The sequence below is a fragment of the Caretta caretta genome, chromosome 1, assembly GCF_965140235.1.
Source record: "Caretta caretta isolate rCarCar2 chromosome 1, rCarCar1.hap1, whole genome shotgun sequence".
In the NCBI taxonomy this organism is placed as follows: Eukaryota; Metazoa; Chordata; order Testudines; family Cheloniidae; genus Caretta; species Caretta caretta.
Window position 1 is genome coordinate 132,490,919 of NC_134206.1, and position 20,977 is coordinate 132,511,895.

The 20,977-nt window shown below is 44.0% G+C and overlaps 1 long non-coding RNA gene across 1 annotated transcript; it reads left to right on the forward strand.

Moving 5' to 3' along the window:
- The first annotated feature begins 691 nt into the window (after window positions 1-691).
- LOC142070380 (uncharacterized) lies at window positions 692-1,971 on the forward strand. The gene is made up of 2 exons (XR_012666350.1): window positions 692-845; window positions 1,434-1,971. It is a non-coding gene; the product is annotated as an uncharacterized LOC142070380 (long non-coding RNA).
- Window positions 1,972-20,977: the final 19,006 nt, after the last annotated feature.

Consider the following 20,977-nt stretch of genomic DNA (forward strand, 5'->3'; position numbering starts at 1 on the left):
TAAAGGGCTCTTAAAATCGATTTCCTTACTCCACCCCTGACAAGTGGATTAGCGCTTAAATTGACCTTGCTGGCTCGAATTTGGGGTACTGTGGACACAATTCAATGGTATTGGCCTCCGGGAGCTATCCCAGAGTGCTCCATTGTGACCGCTCTCGACAGCACTCTCAACTCAGATGCACTGGCAAGGTAGACAGGAAAAGAACCGCGAACTTTTGAATCTCATTTCCTGTTTGGCCAGCGTGGCAAGCTGCAGGTGACCATGCAGAGCTCATCAGCACAGGTGACCATGATGGAGTCCCAGAATCGCAAAAGAGCTCCAGCATGGACCGAACGGGAGGTACGGGATCTGATCGCTGTTTGGGGAGAGGAATCCGTGCTATCAGAACTCCGTTCCAGTTTTCGAAATGCCAAAACCTTTGTCAAAATCTCCCAGGGCATGAAGGACAGAGGCCATAACAGGGACCCGAAGCAGTGCTGCGTGAACTGAAGGAGCTGAGGCAAGCCTACCAGAAAACCAGAGAGGCGAACGGCCGCTCCGGGTCAGAGCCCCAAACATGCCGCTTCTATGATGAGCTGCATGCCATTTTAGGGGGTTCAGCCACCACTACCCCAGCCGTGTTGTTTGACTCCTTCAATGGAGATGGAGGAATACGGAACACAGGTTTTGGGGATGAAGAAGATGATGATGATGATGATGAGGTTGTAGATAGCTCACAGCAAGCAAGTGGAGAAACCGGTTTTCCCGACAGCCAGGAACTGTTTCTCACCCTGGACCTGGAGCCAGTACCCCCGAACCCACCCAAGGCTGCCTCCTGGACCCAGCAGGCGGAGAAGGGACCTCTGGTGAGTGTACCTTTTAAAATACTATACACGGTTTAAAAGCAAGCATGTGAAAGGATTACTTTGCCCTGGCATTCACAGTTCTCCTAGATGTACTCCTAAAGCCTTTGCAAAAGGTTTCTGGGGAGGGCAGCCTTATTGCGTCCGCCATGGTAGGACACTTTACCACTCCAGGCCAGTAACACGTACTCGGGAATCATTGTAGAACAAAGCATTGCAGTGTATGTTTGCTGGCATTCAAACAACATCCGTTCTTTATCTCTCTGTGTTATCCTCAGGAGAGTGAGATATAATTCATGGTCACCTGGTTGAAATAGGGTGCTTTTCTTCAGGGGACACTCAGAGGAGCCCATTCCTGCTAGGCTGTTTGCCTGTGGCTAAACAGAAATGTTCCCCGCTGTTAGCCACAGGGAGGGGGGAAGGTTGAGGGGGTAGCCACGCGGTGGGGGGAGGCGAAATGCGACCTTGTAACGAAAGCACATGTGCTATGTATGTAATGTTAACAGCAAGGATTACCCCGAAAGAGTGTAGCCACTGTTTTATAAAATGTGTCTTTTTAAATACTGCTGTCCCTTTTTTTTTCTCCACCAGCTGCATGTGTTTCAATGATCACAGGATCTTCTCCTTCCCAGAGGCTAGTGAAGCTTAGAAAAAAAAAAAAACGCACTCGCGATGAAATGTTCTCCGAGCTCATGCTGTCCTCCCACACTGACAGAGCACAGACGAATGCGTGGAGGCAAATAATGTCAGAGTGCAGGAAAGCACAAAATGACCGGGAGGAGAGGTGGCGGGCTGAAGAGAGTAAGTGGCAGGCTGAAGAGAGGGCTGAAGCTCAAATGTGGCGGCAGCGTGATGAGAGGAGGCAGGATTCAATGCTGAGGCTGCTGCAGGACCAAACCAGTATGCTCCAGTGTATGGTTGAGCTGCAGCAAAGGCAGCTGGAGCACAGACTGCCACTGCAGCCCCTGAGTAACCAACAGCCCTCCTCCCCAAGTTCCATAGCCTCCACACCCAGATGCCCAAGAAAGCGGTGGGGGGGCCTCCGGCCAACCAGCCACCCCACCACAGAGGATTGCCCAAAAAAAAGAAGGCTGTCATTCAATAAATTTTAAAGTTGTAAACTTTTAAAGTGCTGTGCTTAAAGTGCTGTGTGGCATTTTCCTTCCCTCCTCCACCACCCCTCCTGGGCTACCTTGGTAGTCATCCCCCTATTTGTGTGATGAATGAATAAAGAATGCTTGAATGTGAAGCAACAATGACTTTATTGCCTCTGCAAGCGGTGATCGAAGGGAGGAGGGGAGGGTGGTTAGCTTACAGGGAAGTAGAGTGAACCAAGGGGCAGGGGGTTTCATCAAGGAGAAACAAACAGAACTTTCACACCATAGCCTGGCCAGTCATGAAACTGATTTTCAAAGCTTCTCTGATGCGTACCGCGCCCTCCTGTGCTCTTCTAACCGCCCTGGTGTCTGGCTGCGCGTAACCAGCAGCCAGGCGATTTGCCTCAACCTCCCACCCCACCATAAATGTCTCCCCCTTACTCTCACAGATATTGTGGAGCACACAGCAAGCAGTAATAACAGTGGGAATATTGGTTTTGCTGAGGTCTAAGTGAGTCAGTAAACTGCGCCAGCGCGCCTTTAAACGTCCAAATGCACATTCTACCACCATTCTGCACTTGCTCAGCCTGTAGTTGAACAGCTCCTGACTACCATCCAGGCTGCCTGTGTAGGCTTCATGAGCCGTGACATTAAGGGGTAGGCTGGGTCCCCAAGGATACATATAGGCATTTCAACATCCCCAACAGTTATTTTCTGGTCTGGGAATAAAGTCCCTTCCTGCAGCTTTTGAAACAGACCAGAGTTCCTGAAGATGTGAGCGTCATGTACCTTTCCCGGCCATCCCACATTGATGTTGGTGAAACGTCCCTTGTGATCCACCAGAGCTTGCAGCACTATCGAAAAGTACCCCTTGCAGTTTATGTACTTGGCGGCTTGGTGCTCCGGTGCCAAGATAGGGATATGGGTTCCGTCTATGGCCCCACCACAGTTAGGGAATCCCATTGCAGCAAAGCCATCCACTATGACCTGCACATTTCCCAGGGTCACTACCCTTGATATCAGCAGATCTTTGATTGCGTGGGCTACTTGCATCACAGCAGCCCCCACAGTAGATTTGCCCACTCCAAATTGATTCCCAACTGACCGGTTGCTGTCTGGCGTTGCAAGCTTCCACAGGGCTATCGCCACTCGCTTCTCAACTGTGAGGGCTGCTCTCATCTTGGTATTCATGCGCCTCAGGGCAGGGGAAAGCAAGTCACAAAGTTCCATGAAAGTGCCCTTACGCATGCGAAAGTTTCGCAGCCACTGGGAATCGTCCCAGACCTGCAACACTATGCGGTCCCACCAGTCTGTGCTTGTTTCCCGAGCCCAGAATCAGCATTCCACAGCATGAACCTGCCCCATTAGCACCATGATGCATGTATTGGCAGGACCCATGCTTTCAGAGAAATCTGTGTCCATGTCCTGGTCACTCACACGACCGCGCTGACGTCGCCTCCTCGCCCGCTATCGCTTTGCCAGGTTCCGGTGCTGCATATACTGCTGGATAATGCGTGTAGTGTTTAATGTGCTCCTAATTGCCAAAGTGAGCTGAGCGGCCTCCATGCTTGCCTTGGTATGGCGTCCGCACAGAAAAAAGGCGCGGAACGATTGTCTGCCGTTGCTCTGACGGAGGGAGGGGCGACTGATGACACGGCTTACAGGGTTCGCTTCAGGGAGCTAAAATCAAGAAAGGGGGTGTCTTTACATCAAGGAGTATTTCAGGCAGGACTTCACGGAGGGTTCCAATAAGAAATGGTGCACCTAAGTTATTGTTCTTATTGGAACAAGGAGGTTAGCCTGGCCTCTGATTGATACATGGCTAGATTTACCTCGCTGCACCTTCTCTGTGAGTGACTGCAGTGTGACCTAGAAGAATGAGTCCCCTAGACGGGGGAGGGGGGGGAAGCAAATGAATACAGAACAAATCTGGTCTATTTCTTGTTTTGATCCACTCCATCTATCTTTTACATCTTTGGCTGGCAGCAGACGGTGCAGAAGGGTTGCATGCCATCCACATCTCATGGCTGCTCGGCAGAAGATGGTACAGTACGACTGCTAGCCATCCTCATCTCTTGCCTGCCTGGCAGAAGATGGTACAATACGACTGCTAGCAATCCTCATCTCTTGCCTGCCTGGCAGAAGATGGTACAGTACGACTGCTAGCAATCCGTATCACCTGCCTGCTCACCATAAGACAGTTCAATAGGACTGACTGCAGGACTAAAGAGAATGACCTGGTCAAGTCACTCTAAATTAAGTCCCTGCGCCCATGTCTGTCCAGGCGCTCCCAGCCGACGTGGCCAGGAGCACCTTGGACATGACGATGACGGCTACCAGTCGTACTGTATCGTCTGTTGCCACAAGGCAAGGGGTTGCTGCTACTGTGTAGCAAAGCCGTACCGCGTCTGCCAGCACCCAGGAGTCATAGGGTGATGGTTACCTGAGCGGGCTCCATGCTTGCCGTGGTATGGCATCTGCACAGGTAACTCAGGAAAAAAGGCGCGAAACGATTGTCTGTCCTTGCTTTCACGGAGGGCGGGAGGGAACGGGGGCCTGACGATATGTACCCAGAACCATCCGCGACAATGTTTTAGCCCCATCAGGCATTGGGATCTCAACCCAGAATTCCAATGGGCAGCGGAGACTGCGGGAACTGTGGGATAGCTATCCACAGTGCAACGCTCCGGAAGTCGACTCTAGCCTCGGTACTGTGGAAGCACTCCGCCGAGTGAATGCACTTAATGCACTTAGAGCATTTTCTGTGGGGACACACACACTCGAATATATAAAACCGATTTCTAAAAAAACGACTTCTATAAATTCGACCTTATTCCGTAGTGTAGACATACCCAAAGTCCAATCTCTGCACTCATGGCAGGACTGAGTATTATATAGACTATCCCTGACAGTTGTTTGGAGACTTTTAAGAGCAGGTTAGACAATGATGGAGATTCCACAGCTTACTAGGCAATTTGTTCCAGTGTTTAACCACCATGACTGTAAGAAAGTTTTTTCCTAATGTCCAACCTAAACTGCCCTTGCTGCAATTTAAGCCCATTACTTCTTGTCCTAGCCTCAGAAGTTAAGAAGAAAAAAAATTTTCTCTGTCCTCCTTGTAACAACCTTTTATGTACTTGAAAACTGTTATCATGTTCCCTCTGTCTTCTCTTCTCCAAACTAAACATACCCAGTTTTTTCTATCTTCCCTCAAAGGTAGTATTTTCTAGACATTGAATCAATGTCTATCTTCCCTCAAAGGTAGTATTTTCTAGACATTGAATCAATACTCTTCTCTGGATTTTCTCCAATTTGCCCACATCTTTTGTGAAATATGGTGCCCAGAACTGGACACAATACTCCAGTTGAAGCCATATCAGCACGGAGTAGAGTGGAAGAATTACTTCTCGTGTCTTGCTTAGAACACTTCTGCTAATAGATCGCAGAATGATATTTGGGTTTTTTTGCAAATGTGTTATGCTGTTGACTCATATTTAGCTTATGATCCACTATGACCCCCAGATCCCTTTCTGCAGTATTCCTTCCTGGGTAGTCATTTCCCATTTTCTATGTGTGCAACTGATTGTTCCTTCCTTCATTTGTCCTTAATGAATTTCATTCTATTTACTTCAGACTATTTCTCCAGTTTGTCCAGATAATTTTGAATGTTAATCCTATCCTCCAAAGCACCTGCAATCCCTCCCAGCTTGGTATCATCCACAAACTTTATAAGTGCACTCTCTATGCCATCATCTAAATCATTGAGGAAGATATTGAGCAGAACCTGACCCAAAACTGATCCCTGAGGGACCCCACTTGATATGCCCTTCCAGCTTGACTGTGATTCACTGATAATTACTCTCTGGCAATGGTTTTCCAATCAGTTATGCACCCACTTTCTAGTAGCTCCATTTAGTTTGTATTGCCCTAGTTTGTTTATGAGAAGATCGTGCCAGACAGTATCAAAAATCAAGATGTATGACATATACCACTTCCCCCATCCACAAGGTGTATTACCCTGTCAAAGAAAGCTATTGGGTTGGTTTGACATTATTTGTTCTTGACAATTCCATGTTCTTACTTATCACCTTATTTTCTTCTAGGTATTTGCAAATTGATTGCTTAATTATTTGCTCCATTATCTTTCCGGATACTGAAGTTCAGCTGACTGGTCTGTAATTACCCGGGTTGTCCTTATTTCCCTTTTTATAGATTGGCACTATATCTGCCCTTTTCCAGTCCTCTGGAATCTCTCCCGTCTTCCATGACTTCTTGAAGATAATTGCTAATGACTCAGATATCTCCTCAGTCAGCTCCTTGAGTATTCTAGGATGTATTTCATCAGGCCCTGGTGACTTGAAGAAATCTAACTTGTATACATAGTTTTTAACCTGTTCTTTCCCTATTTTAGCCTCTGATCCTACCTCATTTCACTGGCATTCACGATGTTAGATGTCCAGTCACTACTAACGTAGTCCAATCACTACTAACGTTTCGTTGGTGAAAACAAAAATAAAAAAGTAATTTAGCACTTTTGCCATTTCCATATTTTCTGTTATTGTTTTTCCCCGGTCATTGAGTAATGGGCCTACCCGGTCCTTGCTCTTCCTCTTGCTTCTAATTTATTTGTAGAATGTTTCTTGTTACCCTGTATGTCTCTAGCTAGTTTAATCATAAATAGTAATGGAAATTTTTTGAACATTTGATGCTTTTTAAATCTGTCTACTCTGGTTTATCATTTTGCTCTCTGGATTGTACGAGAGAGTTAGATATACACAATAGTACAAAAGTGATGACTTAATATGACCCACTTTCCAAGAGACTTCTAGAACTGTGTCTAGCATAATATGTAAAGAAGGGGACACATTCAAGGTGAATTATTTAGTGTTTGTGTGGGTTGTTGGTGTTTGGAACAAGATCAACACTTTAATAGAAGGTTCTTATTGTGTGTTAAATTAGTATTAGTTTAAGAAGTACATTCTCTTTATCTATGACATGAAGTAATCCATCAAAAATCACTCTTACCAATTTGGTTAAGAGAATTTCAGTGCAAAATTTGTGTTCCTCTGTTAAATTTGTATTTGTGAGATTTATGTTGCTTTCAATTCATTCCAGCTTTTTTTAATCTTCATAGATGGTAAGCTCTTCCAGTCAGAGATGATTTGGTATATTGTTGCTACTACATTAATAATTATGACCAATATTAATACAGTTTTTCTCCAGGTTTCAAAATGTCAATAGAGAAAGTAGAACATTATTTTTGACCATTACTACTGCCAACGTATAATGAGTGCTACACTGAATGTAATTATACTTGAGCCTTGATGGCTTAAAATAACATTGTAATGTTCACAGAGTATGAGTTTACTCTTGGGTATAACAATTATGTTCTAAGTCATATTAATGGATGACTGATGAGGCAGGAAGACATTCCTATGAATGTGACTTCTACTTTACTCTTAGTCTCCATGCCAACAAGTGTCAGCAGCAAAATGTACTGGTGTATTCACCAAGGCAAGGGCAGGTAACTGCTCTCTGCAAATAAAGGTCTTGATTCTGATCCTATTTACACTGATGTAACTTCAAATTCAGTGGAGTTACTCTTGATTTAGGGTCCAGTTCAGGACAGCACGTAAGCATATGCTTAAATCCCTTTGAAGTCAATGGATGTGCTAAGTGTCTTGCCTAATCTGAACTGGGACCTTACACTGCCATAACTCAGAGAAGAATCAGTTCCACAATATCTAAAATAATCCAGACCTTCACATTTCAGATTATTACTTGTATTGTTTTGTTTCTTTTTAGCTCTAATTGGAATAGTAGAGCTGTGTTTACATTTATTCTTCCGAGACAGTTTGCATTTTTCTATCATATTATACGGTGGGTGTCTGTTAAAAAATAATAGCTGTCATATTGTCATTCAAGACAATATTTTAAATCTCAGGGTTCTAATGACCTCTTTCCCAAAAGAATGTTAAATTCCAGTTGAATCTTGACAAACCCCTGATGATTTCTTTTTCAGAATAGCATGTGTCATGGTGAGTCATACAATTTGAATGCAGACACTGTGAGATTTGAACACTGGCAAACATCTCCCCAGCTTGATGTACTCACTGCCCTTTTTATTCATTAAGGGCCTGATTTTTCGTAAGACCTCAGCACCCATCATGCGGAGCAGTTTGAAGAAATCTGACCATTTTATTTTGGTACCTAAGTGGGAGTTAAGCATTCTAGAAAACTTGGCTCAGAATGTGGGTGTTGATCTCTTTCAAAAATCTACACCTAAAAATATACCCTGAAAGATTCTATGGATTTCAGTGGGAGTTAACAGAGGCTCAGAATCTCTCAGGATCATCCCCTACACTTCCCTTTGCAAGTCAGACATCAATGACACTGATCCATTAATCCCTTAGAAAATTTCTGAGTGAATTTTTGCAAAGACTGTAAATTAATGCTCAGTTCAAGACTACTAAGATCCCATTTGTCACAGCTGTACTTGTACTTGTAATCTAGATACTGAGTGAACCAATTAAGAGGGAAAAAATCAACTCTTCCTTTTGCTTCCAACTCAAACCCAATCTGAACCAAATATTTTATTTCAGGTTTTGAACTTCTCTATGCCTGCCCATACCTCTAAATGTCCTGCTTCAAATAGGAACAGGATGCCAGCTAGACTGAAACACTATTCAAGCCAGTGGTTCTCATGATTTCTGTCTACATTAGAATCAGGAAGACACAGAAATATCATGAACGCCTGTTCTCACAAAGTTTCTCAGTAGATGAAATCCTGGCCCTATTGTAGTCAATAGCAAAACTCCTATTGATTTCAGTGGTATCAGGATTTTACCCAATGAAAAGGATCTGATATTTTTTCTGGGCTTATCCAAATTAAACCTTGGACTCTTTTTTGCATTGTTATCACCCTTGGACATTTATCTCACATACTGTACACTAGATAGGAAACATTGTAAAGTGAGCCTCAGTTCATTGATTTTTTAAAAGCTTTTTCTTCTTAACCAGCAGAAAAACAGAGAGGTTCCACTGACTTTATTTTTTTAAGCTCTCCTTCAGCTATGAACTCCCACAACTCAAAACTGAATTGAAACATGCTGCAGAGCTAAGCACAAGATAGATCACCCACAAAGGGTAATTACTTTCATAGAAAGAGTCCTTGTATATGTATCGTGCAACCTCTACAAGTGAGTCATGAGACCTGTAATGAAACAGAATACTAATAATGATCATACTCCTTCTGCGGAAAGGTGATGTGTAGCACCTATAAGTACAGCTGGCCAAGAAAATGAATTTCTGTTCCATGATAGGGTTGCCAGGTGTCTGGTTTTTGGCCGAATGCTCAGTCGAAAAGGGACCCTGGAGGCTCTGGTCAGCACCACTGACTGAGCCGTTAAAAGTCCGGTCAGCCGCGGAGCGGGGCTAAGGCAGGCTTCCTGTCTGCCGTGGTTCCGCGTGGCTCCTGGAAGCAGCAGCATGTTCCCCGCTCCAGCTCCAACATGTAGGAGCAGCCAGGGGCTTTGCACGCTGTCTCTACCCCAAGTGCCAGCTCTGCAGCTCCCATTGGCTGGGAACCGCGGCCAATGAGAACTGTGGGGGTGGCGCTTGTGGACAGGTCAGCGTGTGGCATGCCTGGCCATGCCTCCGTGTAGGAGCTGGAGTGGGGACATGCTGCTGCTTCTGGGAGCTGCCTGAAGTAAATGCTGCCCGGAGCCTGCATCCCTGACCCTCTCCTGTGCCCCAACTCCCTGCCCCAGCCCTGATCCCCCTCCCACCCTCATAACCCCTCAGTCCTAGCCTGGAGCACCCTCCTACACCCCAAACCCCTCATCCCAGCCCCACCCCAGAGTCTGCACCCCCAACTGGAACCCTCACAGACCCCAACCCCCACCCCTGCCCAGACCTCCCTCCCACACTCTGAACCCTTCAGTCCCAGCCCAGAAAGCCCTCCTGCACTCCAAAACCCATATCCCAGGTCCCACCCTGGAACCCACACCCCCAACCCAGAGCCCATACCCCAACCCCCTGCCTCAGCCGGGAACCCCCTCACATACTCCAAATCCCTCAACTCCACTCCCCTAGCCCAGAGCCCCCTCCTGCACCCCAAACCCATCATCCCTGGCCCCACCCCAGAGCCCACACCCACAGCCGGAGCCCGCACCCCCTCCCGCATCCCAACCCACTACCTCAACTTGGAGTCCCCTCCTGCACCCTGAACTCATTTCTGGCCCCATCTCACAGCCTGCACCTGCATCCCACCCCCTCCTGCAACCCAACCCCCTGCCCCAGCCTGGTGAAAATGAGCGAGAGAGTGAGGGTGGGGAGAGCAAGCGACAGAGGGTGGGAGGATGGAGTGAGTGAGGGCATGGCCTCAGAGAAGGGGCTGGGTAGGGGCGAGGCAAGGGTGTTTGGTTTTGTGTGAGTAGAAAGTTGACAACCCTATTCCATGATAACTTAAGTTATTGGGGAAAATGTTAATGTGCTCTGAAAGGACGCAGCAGCAATGGGGCCTTTGCAAGGTGGGTGAGGGTGCGTGTACGAAGTTTAATAAAGCTCAGTGTTTAAAACTATCCCTGCTCTGGGGGGGTAACTTTGGGAAAGAACATTTTAAAAACAATCATATGTGTCCACAGCCATTGTAAGTTAGCTTTTGCACAGGTCTGATTGTCGGTGGTGTTCATATAAATGCAAGCTAAAAACTGGAGTTGGTCAGGTGTTCCTAGAGAGTCCAAATAATAATTTTTTTTTTTTAAAATTGCTTTTATCAAACATTTCAAGCAGCTCTAGTAAAATGTGATGAGCAGAGAAACAGGGGAACTTGATGCTGCTTTAAGCATCAAGCATCCCACTGCTGCATGGCCTCTCGTTGCACTACTGCTGCCTCATAATGGAAGTATGAGCAGAGAGGACAGTATGTAACTAAGTACCTCATTCAAATCACCCCCTTTCAGTCAGTTGGTGAGTATGGGGTTGCACTCCACCAAAACTGGTCATAAGACCTGGCCCAAACCTGACAGATCCATTGAAATCTGTGGGAGGCCAAGCGATTGGGTATAGGCCCTGTTACTCAGGTCTAGTTTGCCTACCTTACCCTCATGGCATACCTATCTCCTGTTCCCTGACCATAGAAATCTGGTCTTGACTACAGAGGCCTCCAGAACTCTGATGGGAGCTCTATGGGGAAAAAACCACACAGGCTGGGGCTGCATCACTTCCCCCCTTCTTTTCCATAGACCCAGAAAAGACTGGTGTTTTCTTCTGTGTAGGTTCTTATACTACAGTCCTCACTGTAGTATATCTCAGCACCTTCCATTAGTTCATTAACCAATGTGACTAACAACTCTCATCTGATTATTCCCTCATCCTCTCTTCAGGGGGAGAAGTATGCTCAGGAGAGGGCTTTGTTTGGTAGTATTCTTTTAATGTTGCTATGTATTTACATTAGAGAAAGCAAGCTCAAAGAAATACACCTTGTACTTGAAGTGCAAGGTGGTTACAGTTGTGATGGTCCTTAGTTAGAGCTGGTCAGAAATTTTTCTAATGTAATGTAATTTTTCTAATGTTTCCACAGTATGCATCCGATGAAGTGAGCTGTAGCTCACGAAAGCTTATGCTCAAATACATTGGTTAGTCTCTAAGGTGCCACAAGTCCTCCTTTTCTTTTTGAGAATACAGACTAACACGGCTGCTACTCTGAAACCTGTCTAATGAAACAGTTTCACAAAACTGTGGCGGTCTCACAAAAGCAAGTCAGGGTCAACAACTTTCACTGAATCAGAGGATGCAAGGATGCCAGTTTAACACAGCGACTGATGGTCCTGTGGAGCAAATATCATTTAGGAAATACCATGTGTCAATGTTCTCAAAACTACTTTTTTTTTTTCAGGATTTCCAGCTTGTAAGAATTTTCAAAATGCTGAGATTTCTTGTGAACTAGAAATCCTGTTTCAGACAGCTGTAACCTTAGTTCCTGTGGGAGTTCATTCCAGTCTTAAGCTGGCCCCCAAGAAAGTTCTGTCTCCTGCACAGACAAGCTTTCTCCTTATTAGAGAGTTCCTTTGTGAAGAGGAACACAGCAACACAGCATGGGGAGTAGGTGGCCAGCCCTCTGTGGAGAAAGAGGTGGTTAGGGACTATTTAGAAAAGCTGGACATGCACAAGTCCATGGGGCCGGATGCGTTGCATCCGAGAGTGCTAAAGGAATTGGTGGCTGTGATTGCAGAGCCATTGGCCATTATCTTTGAAAACTCATGGTGAACGGGGGAAGTCCTGGATGACTGGAAAAAGGCTAATGTAGTGCCAATCTTTAAAAAAGGGAAGAAGAAGGATCCTGGGAACTACAGGCCAGTCAGCCTCACCTCAGTCCCCGGAAAAATCATGGAGCAGGTCCTCAAGGAATCTATCCTGAAGCACTTACATGAGAGAAAAGTGATCAGGAACAGTCAGCATGGATTCACCAAGGGAAGGTCATGCCTGACTAATCTAATCGCCTTCTATGATGAGATTACTGGTTCTGTGGATGAAGGGAAAGCAGTGGATGTATTGTTTCTTGACTTTAGCAAAGCTTTCGACACGGTCTCCCACAGTATTCTTGTCAGCAAGTTAAAGAAGTATGGGCTGGATGAATGCACTATAAGGTGGGTAGAAAGTTGGCTAGATTGTCGGGCTCAACGGGTAGTGATCAATGGCTCCATTTCTAGTTGGCAGCTGGTATCAAGTGGAGTGCCCCAAGGGTCGGTCCTGGGGTTGGTTTTGTTCAATATCTTCATAAATGATCTGGAGGATGGTGTGGATTGCACTCTCAGCAAATTTGCGGATGATACTAAACTAGGAGGAGTGGTAGATACGGTGGCAGGTAGGGATAGGATACAGAGGGACCTAGACAAATTGGAGGATTGGGCCAAAAGAAATCTGATGAGGTTCAGCAAGGATAAGTGCAGGGTCCTGCACTTAGGATGGAAGAATCCAATGCACCGCTACAGACTAGGGACCGAATGGCTAGGCAGCAGTTCTGCGGAAAAGGACCTAGGGTGACAGTGGACGAGAAGCTGGATATGAGTCAACAGTGTGCCCCTGTTGCCAAGAAGGCCAATGGCATTTTGGGATGTATAAGTAGGGGCATAGTCAGCAGATCGAGGGACGTGATCGTTCCCCTCTATTCAACATTGGTGAGGCCTCATCTGGAGTACTGTGTCAGTTTTGGGCCCCACACTACAAGAAGGATGTGGAAAAATTGGAGAGAGTCCAGCGAAGGGCAACAAAAATGATTAGGGGTCTGGAACACATGACTTATGAGGAGAGGCTGAGGGAACTGGGATTGTTTAGTCTGCAGAAGAGAAGAATGAGGGGGGATTTGATAACTGCTTTCAACTACCTGAGAGATGGTTCCAAAGAGGATGGTTCTAGACTATTCTCAGTGGTAGAAGATGACAGGACAAGGAGTAATGGTCTCAAGTTGCAGTGGGGGAAGTTTAGGTTGGATATTAGGAAAAACTTTTTCACTAGGAGGGTGATGAAATACTGGAATGTGTTACCTAGGGAGGTGGTAGTATCTCTTTCCTTAGAAGTTTTTAAGGTCAGGCTTGACAAAGCTCTGGCTGGGATGATTTAATTGGGGATTGGTCCTGCTTTGAGCAGGGGGTTGGACTAGATGACCTCCTGAGGTCTCTTCCAACCCTGATATTCTATGATTCTACGATTCTATGAGGAGCAAAGTTCTCAACCAAGGTCTTCGTCCTGGAGCTTTAGATGTTCTTTTAGATACTGAGCCCAGCCCATTGAGCTCCTAAAAGATAAGGATCAAGACCTTTGAACTTGATTTAATATTCTATGGAAAGCCAGTGCAGAGTGCAGACGAAAAGTGTGATATGCTTGTGGTAGCCTCTGGTGCCGAGGAGATGTTCTGTATTAGTTGAAGTTTCCTAAGTACAGAAGGCTTTGTGCCCAGGTATATTTCATTGCTGTAGTCCAGCCAATAGATGATGGTGTGAATAATGGAGGCTAGATCATCATCCACCAGGATGTGCATTGTGCCCAGTCTTCTCTACTCCCTCCCCCAGCATAGACCATGCATAGACCCCTCTGCAGTGTCTATCGACGGGGATGGTGCCATGCAAGTGGCGGAGACCTCTTTGTGAGTGTAAGGAGCACAACAGTTCTGCAGAACTTCTTCAGGTTATTTTTATTTTCATCTTGGTCCCATGTTAATCACCAGATGACAAATAATGAAAGTCATTTTAAAATACATGTACTCTTAACATTTGTAGGCTTTCACTCTTACTATCCCCAAACAGGACCATCATTACAGTCATGGAGGTCCACAGTTTGAAAACTTCTGCTTTAGTGCGATTTATTTCCACTTTTAGAGATTAAATTACTGTAATACTCATAACATTTACCCACAGTGACTCTAGAGATATGCAAAAAGAAAAGGAGGACTTGTGGCACCTTAGACTAACTAATTTAGTTGAGCATAAGCTTTCATGAGCTACAGCTCAGTTACCATGCACACTGTAAGGAAAGTGGTAACACCCATTCTTTCATGTTCTCTGTGTATATAAATCTCCCCACTGTATTTTCCACTGAATGCATCCGATGAAGTGAGCTGTAGCTCACAAAAGCTTATGCTCAAATAAATTTGTTAGTCTCCAAGGTGCCACAAGTCCTCTTCTTTTTGCGGATACAGACTAACACGGCTGCTACTCTGAAACTTGTCATTATGCAAGGTCTAGAGATATGATGTAACTTAGCCTCCTGGGGTTCCCTGTGGCACGGGGCCCCAGGCAATGGCCCTGCTAAAGCAGTGGTGGGCAACCTGCAGCCCGTGGGCCGCATGTGGCCCATCAGGGTAATCTGCTAGTGGGCTGCGAGACAGTCTTTACATTGATTGTCCGTAGGCATGGCCACCCACAGCTCCCAGTAGCCGCGGTTCGCCATTCCCAGCCAATGGGAGCTGTGGGAAGCAGTGTGCTGGCTGGCCGTGTGTGGCCTCTGGGCCACAGGTTGCCCACCACTACTCTAAAGTCAGCCCTGTCCCCAGAAAAATTCATAAAAGCCTATTAGTCTTAAATCAGGAGTCCAACATTTTGTTTTCATCAGAAAAAGAATTGAGATGTTTCTTGTTGTCCTTATGTGAATAACTGGAAAAATATTCAGTAGAGTATTTGACTCTGCATATTCGAAACTTTCGGACTTCCTTCCTATAGAACATCCTTTCAAAGGAATGGGATGCCAGGATGTGACAGCTATGTCCAGCCATACTGGAAGTGTGCATTAGGAGCATGTTTCTGAATCTGTTTCCTTTCCCATTCAGAACTCTGGGTTTATGTATAAAATACCTAATGCAAAGCTGCATGTGCTGGGTCAACATCCAAAAATTAAAATCCCACCAAAGGCACACCTCATAAAACTTGCATTCTTATCCCTCATTTACTCAGATCAGTGTCCAAAAAGAACTGTCATACCTCATCTGAACTTAAATGACCATAGTGCATCTTCCCATACAGTCAATGATACTGATTGAAAAACCTATGCGAATCCATAAGTCTTGCAGAATGCCAGATATTTCTCAAATCTGGGCTGTCAGGAATTAGTGAAATAGTTTAAAATGCTGGCTGTTTAAACTGGCTACATGTTTCAAACTTAACATATTAAGATGAATTGAAGATATTTACCCCTTGTATCGGTAGGTGTTGGTGCAATTTGTCTAGACTCTAGCTTCAGACACAAAAGGACAACAATATTTAGACACCTAAATAGAACTGACCTAATTTTCAGAGGGATTTACTGAATGAATGTTTGTAAAATGTTACAAGATCTCTTTTGTGGCACTTTTCCTCCAAGCACAAAGAACTAATTTGAGATTACTTTTTCAATATATAAAAGGGCCTGATTCTGCCACCCTTATGCTGAGCAGTACCTTATGCCTTAAGTAGCCCTATTGATTTTGTCCGGATACATGCTGGGTAAGTTACTACTCAATAGGAAAGATTCATTCTTGTGTCAGGACAGGGACAAAGGAGAATCGGCATGTACCTTTCAGCTACTGCGGGACCAGTTTGGCCCTGGTGCAGTCTAAATCAACCAGGAGGACTGGCCTAAGTTTCACCATTGCTTCAATAGGTCCTATGGGGACTTTCACAGGTACAAAATCTCCAGAGTACAGGTCTACCTCAGCCACACCCTCCCCTACTTCTTCCCTCCCTCCAGCTCACCTTAATTCCAAAATGCCTCCTGCACCCAGGGCTGCTGCAAAGGTGGATGAGAAATCTCTACCCTGGTGTAAGGGCCTCCTGTATTATGAGTATTCACATGCCCTACTGGCCCTTTCTGTCAGCTCATGGGGTGCAAAAAAGCTCAAAGCAAAAGCTGAATCTGACCCTATATGAGAGAGGGTGACAGAATCTACACCAAAGTTAATGCATTTAAATGTTGACATTTAATAATTTTAAATGTTCCCAAAATTAAAAACCCAGGACAAACCATTAAAATCACACTGAATTAATGTGCTTGTCATAGAGTGCTCACCAATTTTTCAGGCTCCCATGACCTTATTTTGAAAAAAGTTGTGCTCTCTTCCTGTCTCTTAATTACCAAAAACAGATATTACATCATTCAGAAAGAGAAGGTCAGAAAAACTTATCCCAGGATTTCATTTTAAAAGGGGGAAATGAGGGAAAACAGAAAAATGATTTATCCAGAAGGTGTTTTGCCAAAAAAACTTGCTAAAAGTCATCTAACAAAAGTGCCTTGAGCATTAAATGATGTGTAGTAGGTTAATGTTGAAGATGCATCTTCTGCCGTCCTAGCACTGACGATGCAACTAGGGAAAAAGTAGGGAAGTTTAATAAAAGAATGTTAATTGAAATTGAGAACAGAAGTTTTACTTAGAGATTAAAAGGATCTGTAAAATGACAAGATTAATAAGAGAAAATGCAGAAGCGCTAGAGTTGCTTAGGAAGCAATTAGTTACCGTCCTGAAAGGCTGTGCGACAATCAGCCTCTAATGTGTTTAATGGGCTTAAAGGTAGTTTCTCACTTTCAGCATTTCTCCATAATTCAATATAGTCACAATACAAAATTATTGGAATATTTAATTTAGTATTACCTGCTGAGGCATAAATGCTTCATTTCTGATGGGGTCCTGGCAGCATTTTTAATACAGCTGATTTCATACAAATGTGCTTGCTTGCGTACAGAGCTCCACATAGAATTTTCAAAAATAAATAAAATTAATCCATTTATTACTTTAAAAGTAAAACCAAAGCAAAGGGTGGAGGGACAATGGTTCAAGGATAGTTATTTGCACATTTCCTTTATGACATTTAAACCATTTCAATGATCAGTAGAAAGGGGGCTAAAGCAAAGCCCCTGGGCCATACCCACCACCTTCCCCACCTTCAGAGCAGCTTAGAATCAGAACATTAATCTAAATTCAAATTCTGCAGTTTGTCCCCTGGCTTTGTAATGAATAAAAATAAAGCCAGACATGAATGTCTCCAAATGTCTTGGTCCTCATACACTTTAAGGCCAGAAGGGACCATCACGATCATCTAGTTGGACTTCCTTCACATTGCAGGATCCAACTTGCTCACCCACTCCTGTAGTAAACTTCTAACCAAGTAACTGAAGTCCTCAAATCATGATTTAAAGACTTCAAGTTACAGAGAAAATCCTGGTTTGAGCCCTTTCTACTAAATAGTAATAGCTGCTAAAAATGTGGTTTAGTGTTTGCAAGAACAATCTAGAGGGTAGCGCCCAAGTGGGAAATGAGAATATAATATAATCCGCCTACACAACACACGCAGAAGGAAACCTAAAAACAAAACACTGTGGTCCTAGATTATGGACAGAATGAGAAGAACCTATTTCTCCCCTGCCATCAACACTCTAAGAATGCATTTCTCCAGGCTGGTGTTGTGATGCTGCTATTTCTGGTGTACTCAAATTTGTTTCCAAACTATTAGCCTACCTGTGGTAGGGATTTCCATGTGTAACTCCAGTGAGCCTTAGAATCATAGGACCATAGGGTTAGAAGGGGCCAAAAGGATCATCTAGTCCAGTGGTTCTCAGCCAGGGGTGCACGTACCCCAGGGAATATGCAGAGGTCTTCCAGGGAGTACATCAACTCATCCAGATATTTGCCTAGTTTTACAACAGGCTACAGAAAAGTACTAGCAAAGTCAGTACAAACTAAAATGTCATACAGACAATGTTTATACTGCTCTATATACTATACACTGAAATGTAAGTACAGTATTTATATTCTAATTGATTTGGTAATTGTATGGTAAAAATGAGAAAGTAAGCAATTTTTTTCAGTAATAGTGTGCTGTATGTCTGATTTTGTAAGCAGGTAGTTTTTATGTGAGGTGAAACTTGGGGATATGCAAGACAAAGCAGACTCCTGAAAAGGGTACAGTAGTCTGGAAAGGTTGAGAGCCACTGATCCAGTCTAACCCCCTACCAAGATGCAGGATTGGTTGTGTATAAACCATGAAAGATAGATGGGGTTATCCAGCCTCCTTTTGAAAACCTCCAGTGAAGGAGCTTCCACAACCTCCTTAAGCAGTCTGTTACAAAGGCCTACTGTACTTACATATGTGTAAATGTTCCTGCTATCAAGTTAGGGGTGTGTGTGTGTGTGTGTGTTTGTGTGTGCTCCATTAGCAGCTTTTCAGAGTTTGGCCGATTTAATCATTTTATTTCGGTATAGACATACTTGCCTTATTTACAGCCCTGTCACCTTGCATAAGGCTTAAGACAAGGCAAAAGGCTGGTTCAGTGACTGTAGTTTCCAAGAAATATGCCAGCCTATTTGACCTCAAAATGAAATATGCCAGATTGGGGACCTTGGTGACTGAATTCCTTTATAAACCCCACAAAACAGCTATAACACATGGGATGCAGAAAAACTTGGTTTTGTCCTTTATTTTAATGGTCTAGATATCTAGTTATTTTAAAGTTCCCAATGTGTCTTAACCCAAGCTTTCAAAGGATTATTGGAAGCTCTTTCTGAAAATCTCAAAAATCTGCATTATTCCAAAATGCAATATAACTCAGCTTGATTTCTGAGTTTGGATAACATTTAATCTTTTCGATTGGTAGCTTGTACTGATCCCTGCTCAAGCTAAGTGTTGTGAACTCACCTGGCATCTATTTCATTAGGCATACTCTCTCTGAATTTTGGTTTATAGATTACTTGAAGTAGCTATAAGAATTTTCAGTGCGTTCTTGATTCTTATATAAGTTTAAATAATGAAATGTAACAGGAACTTTATAGTGTGCTTCATGTGATATGATAATGCACAAGGATTAAGAAAGTGATAATAATCACCCAGACAGTGGAACAAACCACAATCTCTCAGGAACATTGTGGGCTTTGTACATAAAATTGAGGAAAGTAGGTTAATGCTCCTGTGAAGAATCACAGACAGAGTCATCACCATTTGCAATAACCTAAGATAAATTGGGTACTATATAAACCTGCCCTTTATTTGAAATGTGTGTTTCTATACTGAGCCAGAAATCAGCTACTTCTCCACTCTAGATGCTTCATTTTTTCCTTCAATTCCACTTGGAACCATGATTGTGCCAGTCTTTAGCAGACGATTACAGATTTTCAAGGTCATGTTTTCCTTTATTTTAAGAATTAAGAACTGAAAATTCCTGCTCTTCCTGGTGTTGTCAGATACTTGCTTAACTCTTTCTTGGAAATCAAGTTGCACACTCAAAGCTAAATGCTGCTCTCATCACGTTGGTGAAAATCTGGAGCTACTCTATTTTTGTCATGGCCATGACTTCAGTGGGGTTACTCCAGATTCACAGTCGTTTAACTGAGACCAGAATCTGGTCTGCTGTTGGCTGATGAGTTAAAGCAGATCTGATTTCACTGCTCATACCAAATCACAAGGGGTGTCCTCTAAGGTGAAATGGAAGCCAGTTTTAGCCTTCTTTCCCTGGAAAAACATTGCCATCTCAGGAGAAATATCACTAAATTCCGCATCTTTCTCAGGACACAACAAACTGTCCATTTAAAAAATATATATAGTTAACATTCACATTTCCATACAGCAGTATTTCAAAAGCTATGAAATGCATAAAATGTACCCAATTGTAACATCTCTTGTGATTTTTAATGAAGGCAAATGAAGTCCTAAGCAATCAGTCTAAGTTGCCAAACTAGGCATCGAATGGATTAGTGTGCTATTTCAGAGAGATTTTCTTAATCATTATGGGAACTAAATTGTTAGTTTTATATACATTAAATATTTCTTTCATTGGAACAAAATATACCCTTATTACACTTCATATTGGTGAGCTTATTCATTGAAAGTGCTGATGAGGGATGTTTATATGGGAAGATAAAAGCAAAGGGTTCGATTCACAAGAGGGACTTAGGTGTTTAAAATGGTAACTAGGCAACAAAGTCCAATATTTAGGCACCATTGGCATTCACAAAACTCTGGTTGCTTTCGTTTCTGCCACTAAAGTCCCTAAGACACCTAAAATTTTGACAGCTAATGATGTGCACAGACACCAAGTCCTGATAGCCCAGCAATTCGGCACCTCCCAGAGGGACTCACAAAGTAGTCATTTGCCCACCCATCTTACCTGTGGGTCCCAATCTGATAGGCATGCTCAAAGCATGCCTGAGTAGAAAGTGGCTGTTGTTCCCCACTCCTGCCTCTTTTTAACTTTTATATTATTAGAGCGCTCACCTGGGATGAGAGACCTGGGTTTGAATCCCCACTCTGCCTGGTATTGAGCAGGGATTTGAAGTTTAGAATATTGAATATTCCAAGTGGGTCAGAGAGAGTGTGACTCTAAAGCCCAATAGTTAGAAAACTTGCAAGGAAGGTGGGAGACCCAAGTTCAAATCCCTGCTCTATATCAAGGAGGGGGAATTGGACTCCAGTCTCCCACATGCTGGGTGAGTGCTCTAACCACTGGGCTAAAAGTTAAAGGGGTGGGGGGGGCATGCTGTCACCATCCCCTTCTGTTTTTCTTGATAAAGGGCTGACCTGA